The sequence below is a fragment of the Musca autumnalis genome, unplaced genomic scaffold (assembly GCF_047663935.1).
Source record: "Musca autumnalis isolate F117 unplaced genomic scaffold, ASM4766393v1 scaffold_1, whole genome shotgun sequence".
NCBI classification, from domain to species: domain Eukaryota; kingdom Metazoa; phylum Arthropoda; class Insecta; order Diptera; family Muscidae; genus Musca; species Musca autumnalis.
In genome coordinates this window covers 215,401,208-215,417,975 of record NW_027411644.1, presented here as the reverse complement: position 1 = coordinate 215,417,975, position 16,768 = coordinate 215,401,208, and the positions used below count along the sequence as shown (strand labels likewise).

Genomic DNA, 16,768 nt, shown 5'->3' with positions numbered 1-16,768 from the left:
TATATGATTTGTTTTTTAAATAACTATTGAATGGAATGAAAACAAAAAAAAAAACAAAAAAAATTATGGTAAAAAGAAAGTTTATTTTATGTTATTTTTTTACATTAATTATGAAAAATAATATCAGTTAAATGAGAACCGTTTTCTTTAACGCAAAAATGTGCTCTTTTTATGGCATTTTCCATAACTTTGTTGAGTGTTTCTTGTGGTGTACGATCAATTTCTTCTTGAATGTTGTCCTTTAGTTGCTGCAAGGTTTGGGGCTTATTCACGTGTAAAGATTTCTGATGAAGATTTTTGGGATTTTGGGATCCCCAAAATCTGTTGTTTTGTTTATTTACGAAACCGTTCAAGTGAAAATGCGCTTCGTCGGTCATCATTAAATTTGACAAAAAATTTTCATTTTGATCAACGAGATTTAAAACTGCTCTAGCATATTCCTAGCGCAATACGAAGTCCTCAGGATTTAGTTTTTGGACTAGTTGGATTTTGTAAGGGAAGAGGTGCAAATCGTGTTTTAAAATTCGCCGAAGAGTGCGGTCAGAAAGCTGCAACTGGGAAGATCGTCTTCTCGTTGATGTCTCCGGATTTTCTTCTACGCTCTGTCGCACAGCATCAATATTTTCGGCCGATCTGCCAGTTCGAGGTCTGCCCGTACGTCTTGAATGTCCGACAGTCCCATATTCAGCAAAATTATTCATCAACGAACGAATGGTTGGACCCGTTGGAGCAGTGCTTACACCATAAAATCTTCTGTATGCACGTTGAGTATTAATTATGGAACCATGATTTTCAATGAATAGAAAAACAATCTTAGTTCTTTGCGCAATTGTATAGCGTTCCATTTTTAAATATTCTCCCAAGTTTAATTTCTGAAATAGGAAAAGAGAAAAAGTTAAATACTCGCAAGCAAAGAAGTTACAATTGTTTTACATCATATAGTAACTTTAGCCGCACCCTGTATATGCCACAACCTTATTTCCAATGAAATTACCTCTGAGCTCTAAATTTTTCAAGTAACCCACCAATTTTTTGGATTTTGTGCTTTTTTCCTCAAAACTGTCGTTATCAATCGGAATCTGACCGAAACCACTACTAATCTTTACAAACTCTAACCTAAACTCTCTCCTTTTAACAATTTTTTCCTGTTAAATTTCTAAAAAGACGCTTGAAAATAAATGAAAATCGATTTGATTGTGAATAAAAAATGTCTATACAACTTTAAAAAAATTGACAAAGTACAATGGACCCTCACAGTTGGTGCATATATAATTTTTGCCAAAAACTGTCCAAAAAAGTGTCAGGGTATACGCCAAACGCGAAGCTTGATAGAAATTTGTGGAAAAATTTACTTTCTTGAAAAAATATTTTTGTAAATTTTTCGCAAATTTTCGCAATTTTTTTAAATTTTATCCTTTTCTGCCATGAGACCATTTCGAATTGGTGCGAATTATCAAAATCTGTTCAGCCGTTCTTGAGTTATAAGTGTAGTAACTAGCATCATCCTTTTTTATATATATATAGATTATTCGTCCAAAACCTATTGTATTACATGTATAAACATGTCATTCATTTTAAGTGGGAATTTTCATAACAAATCTGATCTAATCCCAATAGTGCTCGTCATAACAAATTTCAGAGCGCTGGATTTCATTCAATATCAGTGCTTCAATGCCTCGTACTATTTAGTACATCTGAAACACTTTCAAAACAAGTAAAAAAGTATCAGTCGGCTTTGCCGACAGAGATATACCCTCAGCCTCAAAAAACGTCTGTATTTAGGGGGTTTTAAAAATTTTGGGCGGTTCAAACGCCCAAAAATGTTGATTAGAATTAAAGATCAAAAGTTTTGCGGAGGAGATACTAAAAGGAATGGATCGACATTGATCATTATGGATGTGGATCTCCAGCCACTACATATGGTGTCTATGGGGTTTTTACACCCCTCTGGCTGTTTTCTCAAGAAGTATGGACTTGCCCCTGAAAAAAACTTTTACCATCGTAATTGAGGCAGCAAATGCAAGTTGCTTCAACAAAAATAAAAGTGATTCGATGTCAGGTCTTAAAGTTAACTTATCCGAAATTTTGTGTGGGAGGTACCGGATGGAGTAGACAAATATAGTCCATTTTTTAACCTGATCTATATCAGAAAGATATATTAGGATGTGTAAAGTATGGAGCAATTCGGCCACTCCCTTCAAGAGTTATCGTACGAACAATTTTTCCGAACATTTTTGAACTTTTGTGGGGGAGGTACCTGAAGGAGTGGACCGATATGGCTTATCTTCGAACTTAAACTGTGTTTGGACAAAATATTACTAAGGCTAAATGTTGGACCGAATCGGCAGATCCGTTCTAGAGTTATCTTTCGCTCCAACCACCTCACACCGTGTCATAGGGGTTTTTTGCAACTTTCATGCTATTTTCTCAGGAAGTATGGACTTGCCCCTAACTTAGTTTAAGTTCGAAGATGGGTTATATCGGTCCACTCCTTCCAGTACCTCCCACACAAAAGTTCGAAAATCTTCGGAAAATTTGTGCGCACGATACGTCTTGAAGGGAGTAACCGATTTGGTCCATACTTTGCACATCCTGAAATGTGTACCAGACTTAGATAAGGTTTCAATATTGACTCAATCGGTCTACTCCTTCGGGTACCTCCCACACAAAATTTCGGAAAAGTTCAGTTTAGGCCCATCTCTCGAATCGCTCTGATTTTTGTTTTAGCAACTTGTATTCACTGCCCCCAATACGACGGTACAAGCTTCATAGGGGGAAGTTCATACTTCCTGAGAAAATTGCCTGAAAAGTGGAAAAAAAAACTTCTATAACACCGTGTGTAGTGGTTGGAGCGTAAGATAACTCTCGAACGGATCTGTCGATTCGGTCCAAAATTTGGCCTTCGTAATATTTTGTCCATACATAGTTTAAGTTCGAAGATAACCCATTTCGGTCCATTCCTTCAGGTACCACCTGCACAAAAGTTCAGAAATGTTCGGAAAAATTCTGCGCGCGAAAAGTCTTGTCACATCCTAATATATCTAACAGATATAGATCATGTTCCAATATGGACTATATTTGTTCATTCATTCGTGGACCTCCCACACAAAATTTCGAATAAGTTTACTTCAAGACCTGCTCACGAATCACTTGGATTTTTGTTGAAGCAACTTGCATTCGCTGCCTCAAATACGACAGTAAAATTTTTTTCAAGGGCAAGTCCATACATCTTGAGAAAACAGCCCATAAGTTGTAAAAAATCCCTATGGCACCATAAGTAGTGGCTGGGTAGCTCGAACCGAATACTGCGTTCGTCCACACTTTGGATATTATAATATTTCTTCGAATATTAGATGAAATAGAAGTTCGGAAATATTCGCTAAAATGGTACGCGCGATTTCTCATAGACGTAGCAACCGATTTGGTCCAAACTTTGGATTTCTAAATATTGTCGAAACTTTCTTACGTTCAAATTTGGGCCCTATCTGTGCAATCATTGGGGTACCACCCACACAAATGTTCAACATTTTTGTGTGGTTAAGGATCTGTTCGAGGATCCTTTGGACATTTTTACCGAAAAAAGCCCTATCGTTATCCCCGCAAATTTTTGAGCTTTAATCCTATCCATACTTTTGTCGGTTCATACGTCCAAAATTTTGAAAACCTCCCTAAGTACATAAGCTTTTTTTCGGGAAAAAAGTTTTTCAATCCACACAGGCTGAGGGTATATCTCTGTCGGCAAAGCCGACTGATACTTTTTTACTTGTTTTGTTTTAATTCTATTTTTGTAATATTGTGCGTATCTTAACAGTGGTACCTGGATGCGCATGATGCTTACAGATGGCTAATTGTAATTTTTCTACTTAATAACACGTATACGCACGAAGGCTCAAATTCTAGAACTCAGGTTTTCAGCAAAATCATATGTTTTAACCTGGGTTTCGGAGTCGAGCCATTAGTAGTTCGACTCCGACTCTAGAGTCTACTTTTTTATGACTCCAGACTCCGGAGTCTACTCCGAAGGTAATTTTCAATACCACTCACAAAGATTAAAGATGTACAAGTTTCCAATTTTGTTCCTATATGTTGGCTTCTTCATAAGATATTTGATAAAAAATTTGAGACGAATTTGAAATATATAACTTTAAACTCCGCAGTGAATTCAGTAGACATACTGACATGGCAAAATAGACATAGAAATTGATTATGGTGTTGCTCAAATGATATTAAATATCCTACGCCTCATCCTCTAACTGAGTACAATAAAGTTTTTGCCTACATGTTTTCATACTTTTCTTATAATATGAATAAACTGGACAACAAAATTATTAGTTTGCATATTTTTAAAATAAGACAAAAATAAACCGAATATGTAGGAAAAAAATTTTCCCGGAGTCGCACTGTGGGCGAAATTCAAATCTAGCGGAGCAAAAGTCCGAAAACTGACCTTATGTTATATGGAAATAATTAATGACGACCTGTTCTAAACATCTTGCTGCACCCGAAAACAATAAACAAATTTGTATTTTATTGTAGTTGGCTGTTATAGCGGTACATACATTGGGAGTTTTTATTCGTGATTGCTAAATCGACTTTTTTGGTATTTGTTTTGATCGTCAAAAATTTTGGGAAAAATTAAAGTAAAGAGTGCATAATTGAATTTTTTCCAACAGTTTGGATGTGCTGCTTTAAAAAGAAAGTGATTGCTTAATTATTTACTGTTGTAAATATTCAAAAAAATAATCTTTAATTATTAAGACAAAACTTTTCGACTTTAAGTATCTTATATAAAGTACAACTAACCGGGGATAACCGGGGATCACTTCCGAATATTGTTTTTCTTAAAATACATACTCCGAGGTAATTACTCTGAAAATTCCGACTGCTACTATTTGCAACTCTTCATTTTATCGCCATTTTATTTTGAAGTAAAAAAGTCGTTTAGTTTGGATATCATTACATAGAACCTATACAAAAACGTGAAGCTATGCCTCCACTTTTTTTGGGAGAAGTTTTTTTGGCCACTGGTTAACCTAAATGCCAAAATACAGCTAAGTCAGTCAGAAAATTTGTTAAAAACTTTAAAATAAGTAAAATCGGACAATAAATATATATGGAGGCTAAACAAAACGTGGATCTATGTCCCCAATTTTTGTGGAGACATTTTTTGACCTCAGGGAATCCGAAATGTCAAAATACGGTTGATTCGGCCAGCAAATTTAGCAAAGTTATTCAAAACGGAAAAAAAATCGGACTGTACCGCTATATGGGATCTACACCAAAATGTGGGCCAATATAGACCATATTCCATAACATGGGGCCTACGGTCATAAAAAACATATGATCAAAATTTCAATGGTCTATCTTAACTAGTTTAAAAGTTATTAATTTTTCCCCGCTAGATTTGGATTTCACCCACAGTGAGTCGGAGTCGAGTTATTTTTTTCTATTCAGACTTCGACTCCAGCAAAATTGCTTGACTCAGACTCGTAGACTCCGACTCCGAAACTCTGGTTTTAACACCCATAGTAGAAACTAGAACCGTCATCTGTCTTTAATCTCCATTTCGTTCTGCATTTCTAATCCAAAAATCTAACCCCGACAAATGTGATTTTATTCATTTAAAACTAGAAAGAAATCATTACTGAGTAATAGAGAAAAGGGAGAGTGAGCGAGAGAACGTGTGTGTAAGGACGTTTTGGAATTTTAACAAAAAAAAAAAATGTGGGGACACTTTGTGAACATGTTTGAATTTAGTATACATAAAGGACCCTCTAAATGCTAATGTCTAAATGTACAGCTACAACGATTAGTCACATATGTTTTTCTACACATACCCAAAAAAGACGGGTTTTTTTCTGTTCAGATTGGTTGGTTAGATGTTAGTAGTTTACTTTGTGTGCGTTTGAGTGTTTAATGAGCAAACGAACACACCTTTATAGAAAGGGATTTATTTGTATGGCACGTACACATCAACGCACACACATATACATACATAACAATTTAACAACTGTTCAATCATAAAGGACATGTTTACACGCAAGATTTTTATAACGTGTGCACAGTGATTAGATTCGGAATATTGTCGATGCTTTTTCAAATTTGTTTATCTTTGGTAAAAATTAGGATTTCTAAAGTAATATTGGATTTTCTATCATGTTTATTACTTTTATGGAATATTATGAAATCTTAATGAAAACAAGTAAGAAGGTATCAGTCGGCTTTTCCGACAGATTTATAACCTCAGCCGGTGGAAATTTAAAGTTTCATCTATGGGCCAATCTCTAAAATTATGTATTTAGGGGATTTTCAGAATTTGGTTGCCCTTATTGGACGTATGAAGGTGCCGACAAATGTATGGATTTGGGTTAAAGCTCACAAATGTTTTGAAAGCGGATCTTAATTTGGTAGTCATTCCTTTCGATAGATATCGCACTCACATGTCGTTTTAGTTGGACACCGTTTACAGCTATTGGGCCATTATATCAGGAAACACGAAGAACATATTATTGCTGTAAACAAGGCCACAAGGAGTACCTTCGGTAGAAATTTCCAACGGATACGCGAACAGATCTTAGACTGTATTTAAACAAATTGAACGTTTGTCCAAGCTAACATCAAGTTGAAAGATGTGCAATATTGGTCCACTCCTTTGGGTACCTCTCGCAAAAAAGTGGGTCCCAATTTTGTAAATCCCAATATTTGCACCAAACTTAGTTTTGACAATTTCAAATTTATTCGCTAAAATGTTGCGCACAATGACAACGGAGTAACCTATTGGGTCCAAACTTTGCTCCAGACATAGGACACTTTTTCAATATCCCCAACAATTCCCAATTTTTTCAAAATTTTTGGCACATGTGCACGTACATAACACAACACCTACCACCAAGAAACCCCTTACAGTCATGGGGAAACAGCGCTTTGACATCACTCCACCATACATTGTCTCTACCTGACACTAGTGGTAGAACAGGCCCCACTCTGGTAAATTTCACTCCTGTGTATTTTTGCAACCATCGTAGTCAGTGCTAAGGGTGAATACTTCGCATTCACTTCGTACTTCGAGTCATTCTAATATTTCAAAGTTGGTTGTTGATGGCGAGCTGGCTACTGCAGGGAGTTAGCTACACGGGTTGGAACTAAGGGTTGTTCTAAATCCGGCAACGTACAACTTGGTGTTATCGTGTTGGGAATACTTTTTCAGAGCTACCCATTAACTTGTGGTGGCTAATATATTCGGCACTGGACCTTCGGGGTTTTCAGTTCTGTAGGGTTCTTGAGTCATCCGCTCCATTCGGCCCTGGGCCTTCGGGGTTTTCAGTTCTACAGGGCTTCCGAGTCATCTGTTCCATTCGTCACTGGACCTTCGGGTTTTTCAGTTCTACAGGCCCTTCGGGTCAGCTGTTCCACTGTTTGGGTAATATAGGACATTGTAGAAACTAAACCGTAACCCTAGACTAACACCCGAGGGACGAATCCATCGTGTCAACACACGAACGCCGTACCCATCGTGTTCCCGGATACCGATACCCAAGCATCAACAGCCGAACACCGATTCAATTGTGTTCCCGAACATCAGCAGCCGAAAGCCGAATCCATAGCGTTCCCAAGCTTCAACAGCCGAACACCGAGTCCATATTGTTCCTGAGCATCAAAAGCCGAACGCCGAATCCATAGTGTTCCCGAACATCACCAGCCGAACGCCGAATCCATAGTGTTCCCGAGCATCAGCAGCCGAACGCCGAATCCCTAGTGTTGCCGAACATCAAGTGCCGATCGCAGAATCCATAGTGTTCCCGAACATCAACAGCCGAACGCCGAATCCATTGCATTCCCGAGAATCAACAGCCGAACGCCGAATCCACAGTGTTCCCGAGCATCAACAGCCGAAACCGAATCCATAGTGTTCCCAATTATCAACAGCTGAACGACGAACCCATAGTGTTCCTGAGCATCAACAGCCGAACGCCGAATCCATAGTGTACTCGTGCATCAACGGCCGAAAGCCGAATCCATAGTCTTCTCAAGCATCCGCAGCCGATCGCCGAATCCATAGTGTTCCCGAACTTCAACAGCCGAACGCCGAATCCCTAGTGTTGCCGAACATCAACAGCCGAACGCCGAATCCATAGTGTCCCCGAGCATAAAACGCCGAACGACGAATCCATAGTGTTCCCGATCATCAACAGCCGAACGCCGACTCCATAGTGTTCCGAACATCAAGCCGAACGCCGAATCCATAGTGTTCCCGAGCATCAACAGCCGAACGCCGAATCCATAGTGTTCCCGATCATCAACAGCCGAACACCGACTCCATAGTGTTCCCGAAAATCAAAGTCGTGTGCACTAATTTTCCGAACATTTTTGAAGTTTTGTAGGTGAGGTACCGGAAGGAGTGGGCCCATATAATCCATCTTCGAACTGAAACTTATTTTGGAAAAAATATTACGAAAGCCAAATTTTGGACCGATTCGGTTGATCCGTTCGAGAGTTATCGTGCGCCAGCCAGCCAGACATACAGACGGACAGACGAATGGCCAAATCAACTCCAAATTGTCAGAAACGGATTTCGTCCAAACATACTTGGGGTTTAAAACCATTATTTCGACGAGCACATTTTGTGGAGCAGTTTTGTGGCCATTGGGAACCTCAAACGTCAAATTAGAGGTAGTTCAGTTAAATTGTAGATGAAATTTTCAAAATACCGGAAGGTGCCGTTATATGGGGGCTATACTCAAACATGGACCTACGTTGACAATATATTGTTGAGATATTTTGTGAGCACTGGGAACCTCAAATGTTAAATTACATATAGTTCGGTTAAGAATTGTAGCTAAAATCCTCAAAAAACAAAAATTTGGCGGTACCGTTAAATGGGAGCTTAACCAAAACGTGGGCCCATATAGCAGATCTTCGAACTTGATCTGCCTATGGAAAAAGATACACGCAGAGAAAAAATATTTTTCGCTTTTGTTGGAACAAAAACATCAATTTTTTTCCATTTATTTATTTTGATTGCAATCTAAAAATACCATATTTTGCTCCAAACATAAAAAACAAATACATGTTTCGAATACAAATAAATATTTTTACTTCTGACCAAAAGAATTTTCAATTGCAAAAATAAATATTGTTACTTCTGACCGAAACTTTTGTAAGTTCTAACAATATTTATTGTCCATTTTGACCAAAACTATTTTGAATTGCAAAAATAAATATTGTTACTTCTGATCAAAACTATTGTAAGTTCTAACAGTATTTACTGTTCATTTTGACCAAAACTATTTTGAATTGCAAAAATAAATATTGTTACTTCTGACCAAAACTTTTGTAAGTTCTAACAATATTTATTACCCATTTTGGCCTAAACTATTATAAATTCTAACAATAAATATTGTTACTTCTGACCAAAACTATTGTAAGTTCTGACAATATTTATTGCCCATTTTGACCAAAATTATTGTGATTTGCGAAAATAAATATTGTTACTTCTGACCAAAACTATTGTAAGTTCTAACAAAATTTATTGTTCATTTTGACCAAAACTATTGTGAATTGCAAAAACAAATATTGTTACCTCGGACCAAAACTATGGTAATTACATGTTTGGTCCAAAACGTTATAGTGTCAAAGTGACAATACATATTTATATTTAGAACACATAATATAGTCTAGTGTAACAATACCGATTGTTGGATTGACAATACTACATAAGGAATCAAACAATATGTTAACAATATATATATATTGCTGTTGGAATATTGTTGGATAAAACATATTTTTTTCTCTGCGTGTACTCGGGTGCAAATATATAGCGTTCTAGCTCAATTATTGCGGACGCTAGAGTGATTACAACAGGCGGACAGACGGACATGCCTATATCGACTCAGAATTTTATTCTGATCAAAGATATATCACGAATATTGTCAATTATTTCATATTCCATTTGAGAAAAAATGATAAGTTTTTTTCGCGCTACATCAACGATTTTTGATATGTAGGTTAAGAAAAAAATTCCCAGTACGAATCTGGTCGCGAGCCAATTTTTGGTTGTTGCGGACAAAAGTTATGGCGCTTTTATTTCGCTTTTTAAGAAAGAAAATATTATAAAACGCTAATTATTTTAATGAGCACAATTGTAACAAAAAAGTTCTCTCGAAGTGACTTAAGCGAGTAGATTACATAATACCCGCAAAATGTTACACAGAACTCGCGGAATGTACATAAAATTGATAAATTATTGAATATAAGTCAACTTTTTTTTCAAAATTAAGGCCCATTTAGTGGTCATAAATTTACATAAAAATTTGTTGTGGATCAAACTTCACGGCGAATCAAATGAGACTACAAGCATTCAGATTGGTGTTATAGTTTCTATGTTACAGCCAAAATAAGAACATATTTTGGTCAAGAAAAATAATTTTTTGTTTGAAAAAAATCTTTTATCACCTGCATTATATAGTAGAAAATATTGTAAAAATCTAAAGGAATACTTCCTTCATTTTGCTTAAATCTCCCAATAAAATAGACGGATTTTGCTTTACTGACATTCATATCAAAGCTTTCCCAGTAGGGAAGGTAATTGGGTTGATGACGATATATCTCAAAGCTTCTGAAATGAAAATAGAGGTCAAATAACGCATTTTAATTTATATGCATTTTAAAATACGAGTAAATCGCGTAATTATCAAAATCATTTTGTCCGCATGTGATTTTTATGTACAGCGAGACCATATCTATTAAGTTGTATATATTTTTCGAAATATAATTTGGACTCTAAGATGTAGCATCGGCTGCATCTTAGCATTAAAAAACCTATAAAATATGGCTAATTTGCACAAAGTGCATACAATTTTTGTCCGCATCCGATTTCAATGTGCGCCATGAAAATCTACATTGATATATATCTATTTCAAGCCGATCAATCAAGAACCGTGGATGTAGCATCCCACACTATTTTTTGGGATAAATTAAATGTAGCTCCCTTATCATTGAAGTTTTCAAATTTCTGTTTCCGCTAAAACGAAGATGCTGTATTAGTTGTTTCATTGCAGTGGAAACGAACCGCAGAAAACGCGATAAAATACGCGATATTTTCAAAAACATTTTTAGGTGATTTTTCTACTTTGGAATTTATCGTAACTCGCGTATTAGTAGATGGATTTTCACGGGGAATGATTTATTGGATCCGGAACGTGAAAAACTAAAATGTGCAATCAAGTACGAGGAATTCTAGAGACAATTGCAAATATTAGACCCGAAAAATATGATTTTTAGAAAAATGTTCGCACAAAATTTCCGCATTTGGATGCAGATTTCAATGAAGCTGTGCAGACTACATTCACAATATACGTATCAAATAACTCAGAATCGCAAGTACTACAATCCTATATATGATTTTTAAAAAATCCTGTTTGCGGAATGAAATTAGAAGAAAATTTCAAAAAACACTGTAAATCTGGCTTCAAAATGTCAGCATCATTTAATGGTAGAAGCAGTTCAAATTTTGAAAAGTAATACATTAGTGAGATGATCCTTATTTAGTTTGCTTCTACTTTTACTTTGACAGGAAAATCGAGAGAAGTGTGGTTTACTCACAAATCGAGAGAAAACAAAAAAGACATATTGGCTTCAACCCATTTTACCCATTTTTTAACATAAACACAGCCACAGCTTCCACGCAAATTATCTTTTAAGGCCAATATTTTTTGCCACGTCCAAAAACATTTCATTTTATCCAAAAATATTTAATTTGTATAATATACAATCACAAGTCGCGTGTTCTAAAAGGGTAAACCTTGGCTTCAGCTATGTTAAATTTTCAAAAATATTGGTGATATATACTTTATACGTGGTCGCAAACGATTATATCAATGCCTTACAAACGGAAAACGAACTTAATATACCCTTCATACTATGGTGGAGGCTATAAAAATTAATAGTAGCCACTGTGCACACATTTTATGATTCCTTAAAATTCATTGAACATTTCACTCACTAAAGGGACACTCCAGTCGTACCACACCATGCCGCCTGGTGTTATACAATTTAATTTGAAAATGGCTCAAAACACTTTAGTCTGCTGACATTCGGTATATTTTGTTTATTTGTTTTTTGATTTAGACATGAGCTTTTGATCTCACACTGTCCAGATGCGTCCCTAAAGGTCATACAATAGCTTGTATGTAGTTACTACAACAAATAAAACAAAACAAATGTTAAACTAACAAAATATGACTAAAGTTCAGTTTGTGTTTTTTAGACAAATGCCCATTGGCTCGCTCACATGGGTCGGTCGGTAAGTCATGTATTATGAAAGGGAAGTCAGTTTTATTCGGATTAGTTTGACAAATTATTCATATGGCGGAAGTATAACATTTACCTTCTCCCAAATATAACAACACAAATAAAACAAGAACTTTTTTATGGTTTTTGAATTTTTTAACAACAGTTGTTTAAATAAAAGTCCTGAACTGCAGCTGCTGCTGCATTCAAAAATAGAATCAGAGGGAAAATATTAACATTTGTTTAGTACCACCGTATGGTTGCTCTTCTGTGTTCTATTTTTGGCATCCAAAGAGTTTTGGTGTTATGTGAATAATTGATTTTATTTGCTTTTTATTCAAAAACAAAAGCATGAGGTCATGTGGATGTGGATATTCGACATAAGTTATAGAATACGATTAGGAAGTATTAGAATTGTGTTCATAATACCCAAACTTCCTCTTAAATTTGTGACGTAAATGTTGGATTTTGTATGAATTATGTTTAGTCATGCAAAAACTTATGGTCAAATATTCTATATTTGGAAACAACATATGCCAAATATTTGGTGATTTTGTACGTTTTAATTTCGCCTTAGGTGGGGCCGGCATTATATTACCCAATACGTGATAAACATGAATGTTGGAAATATGTAAATCTTAATCTAAATCTAGGCAAACTACTACAAATATCATTTTTATAACCACAGTCTTATGGCTAAAGGGGGCAAACCGGTCAAATTAATATAGGTCGAAGCTAATTTTTAACACTTTGTAATATAGCCAAGTCAAAATAGACATGCGTATAAGGGGGGAAATAGCAACAATTCCCACAATGCTGATTTTTGGTGGAGAGGTAGAGTTTACCATCAGAAGCAACGTCCTAAAAGTTCCTATCGATCCGATGTGTGCAAAAAAATTTATTCGTGGTGAAGGTAATTTTTTGGAGGCATTACTCAGTTTTATGATTTTTCTCAAAAACGGTTAGACATAGCAAAAGCCTGCTAAAGTAAAAACTGTAGATTTAATAATTTTCTATAATATTGGTCTTTATGATTTTTAAAAAGGACTTACCATTTTCGAACTAAAGGCCAAATTACAAATTAGCCGCATAAGTACATTATGAGGCGAACCGGTTAAAATAACCACACTATGGGCCATTATTATATGTGTTCTTTTACTATCTGATGGATTTGAAAATGCAAAATAATCCAATTTTGAGGCATTAAAAATATAATTTTTATATTGAAAGTTAATTCCAAGAAGCTTCTCCTTGAAATTCAATCATCACTTTTAACTTTAAGTTAACCGGAACGCTATAAATCTGGTCGGTAAATTCAAACTATAGCAAAATAATACTTATAATAATGGGGGTATGTGTTAGGTATTTTCATAAGCTTCCAAACGATGTCCACTTTGCAGTTGACCGGGTTTAAACCAGTTTTTAAATCTGGCCGCCTATTAAAATTCTATTTTTCAGTAATCAGCGCAAAAAACCCTACCTTCAAAAAAATCGGAGAGTTTTCGTTGTGGTCGTTCCCGTTGGGCTTTCGATTACACATACGGGTTAAATTGGCATTTTGCATAAAATGAGTCTAACATGGAATAACTCTACCAAACACTCTCCGATTTTCTTGGATTTTTATATCCTCAGCATTTACGCTAACACGGGTACATACACCTTCATACGGGCAAAATGTGCCTAATCAAAATAATGGTTTTAGACCCCAAGTATGTTTGGACGTAATTTGTTTCAGACAATTTGGAGTCGATTTAGCAATGTCCGTCTGTCTGGTGCGCACGATAACTCTCGAACGGATCAACCGATTTGGTTCAATGTTTGGATTTCGTCATATTTTGTCCAAACTTAGTTTAAGTTCAAAGATGGGCCATATCGGTCTACTCCTTCAGGTACCCCCACACAAAAGTTCGAAAATGTTCGGAAAATTTGTGCGCACGATAACTCTTGAAGCCAGTAACCGATTTGGTCCATACTATGCACATCGTGAAATTTCTACCAGACATAGATGAGGTTTCAATATGAACTCTATCGGTCCAATCCTTCGGGTAAGTCCCACACAAAATTTGAGAAAAGTTCGGTTTAGGACCACCTCTTGAATCGCTTTAATTTTTGTTGTAGCAAATTGTATTCACTGCCCCCTATACGATGGTAAAAGTTTTATAAGGGGCAAGTCCATACTTCCTGAGAAAATAGCCTGAAAGTTTCTAAAAGCCCTTATGACACCATGTGTAGTGGTTGGAGCGCAAGATAACCCTCGAACGGATCTGCCGATTCGGTCCAAAATTGGCCTTCGTAATATTTTGTCGAAACATAGTTCAAGTTCGAAGACAAGCCATATTGGTCCACTGCTTCAGGTACCTCCCCAAAGGTTCGAAAATCTTCGAAAAAATTGGGCTCACGACAAATCTTGAAAGGAGTGGCCGATTTGGTCCATTATTTACACTTCCTGATATATCTATCAGATATAGATCAAGATAGAATATGGACTATATTTGTCCAGTCCTTCGGGTACGTCCCACAAAAAATTTCGGATAAGTTTACTTTAAGACCTGCTCTCGAATCGCTTTGATTTTTATTGAAGCAACTTGTATTCGCTGCCTCAATTACGAGGGTAAGAGTTTTGTCAGGAGCACGTCGATATTTCTTGAGAAAACAGCCCGAAAGGTGTAAAAAAACTCCTATGGCACCATATGTAGTGGCTGGAGAACACGACAACTCTAGAACTGATCAACCGATTTGGTCCAAAATTAAAAAGGATCTACGTCCGAAATGGAGTATGTCGATCCTTTCATTCATGTACTTCCTCCGCATTATTATTGGGAAAAGAATTTTGGTTGATGAACTCGCACAGGCTGAGGGTATATCTCTGTCGGCAAAACAGACTGATACTTTTTCACTTGTTTTTTTAAATTATACCTATAATTTCGATCTTCAAGGAAACATATATTGCGTAATGCAAAAACAACTTTCTTGTTGTTTTTACCCCCGCTTATTGAAGCAACATTTCATATGTTCGTATTCTTTGCGAAGCAAAGACGACATAAAAACAGTGGTGGATATGAAATTCTTTAGTTCGACTCAAATTGTAGGGTAAACAGCTTAAGGGCCATATAGCAAATTTCTCATTTTATTTAATTTGCTAGATGGCTTTATTGACCTGTTTATCGATACAGAGTCGGCGAAAAAGGGAACTGATGAAGTTGTTTGGTGACAACTGAAACTATAGTATTCCCCACCCTTCGCCCGCAACTAATCAATTTCATATTCACTTTAAAATATTTTGTTGTTATTCAAACAATTGAATTACAACAAAATATGGACTCAAGCTGAAATAAACACAAAGATGGAAACATATATTTTTAAAGGGGACAGACCAGGTTACTTCGGTTATTTTAGCCGGTTCGTCTGAATATGTGCGTAAAAATTATGAGTTTTTTAGAACAGCTATATCTCAAGAATTGAAGACAAAGTTTCAAATTTAAGCCATATTTGTTCCAAAATTTGGTAAAATACTTTAAAGTACCGAAAATAAAAACAGGTAAAAGAGGGCTATAATCCGACGGGACCGACCATGATATACCCTATGAACATTTTAGATTCAGCATAAAATATTTCGTCTATGAACATTTTAGATTCAGAACTTATAAAGTTGGTTTATGCGCACCGTGATGTCTGACAGTAGTTCATTTATCTAACTGCTACATTGATATAATTTGCATCAAGTGAGAGGTCAAGATTTGGGTTTCAAGTTTAGTTTTCGTAAGTTGTCCGAATGTGCCACCATATGTAGTATAAATATTAAATTTGGATATTTTTCTCTCTTCTAAATATAACTTACATTAGTTTAACATAGTTTCCAGTTTGGGTCCATTTAACCCGCTTAATATTATTTGATCATCACGTTAAATTGCAAGCTACTTGGATCTGTTCATTTTACACCTAAAATATTTCACGATCATCGGTAAAAATATAGGGGTCTATACTGTTCTGATAATTGCGGCCTGTAGCGTGCATACAATTTTTAATGGACGGACAGACAGACGGACGGACACACATCTTAAAATCGCTTTATCTTGTCGAGATATCAATTTTGGTATATCATATGGGGGTCTACGACGAATATTTCGCGATGTTAAATGAATTTTTCGAAAAACAAACTTATAATACCCTATCCACATTATGATGTAGGGTATAAAAAGTATCAGTCGGCTTTGCCAACGAGATGCAAAGATTAAAAGAAATGACACAATATACACCAATAGCCACGTGTTCTTGCTTATTGTGAATATATTGACAACATGTGTCGATCAGTAAAAGAAGTAACTGATAACTTTATATTGCTGTATAACCTCAGTAGTCCATTCTTTTGTACTTATTCGTGTTTGTTTTATGACTTGTTAACAGAAGAAAAGCTTTTTGACCTGACTATATAGGTATTACAGCACTATAAAAGTCGGTGATATTATGCCCCTTTGACTTA

General features: G+C 35.9%; 1 long non-coding RNA gene across 1 annotated transcript; it reads right to left on the bottom strand.

Moving 5' to 3' along the window:
* Nucleotides 1-279: 279 nt before the first annotated feature.
* On the bottom strand, nt 280-12,133 carry LOC141391077 (uncharacterized). Its single transcript, XR_012409551.1, has 2 exons — nt 12,002-12,133; nt 280-872 (listed from the first exon to the last, which is right to left on the bottom strand). It is a non-coding gene; the product is annotated as an uncharacterized lncRNA (long non-coding RNA).
* Nucleotides 12,134-16,768: the final 4,635 nt, after the last annotated feature.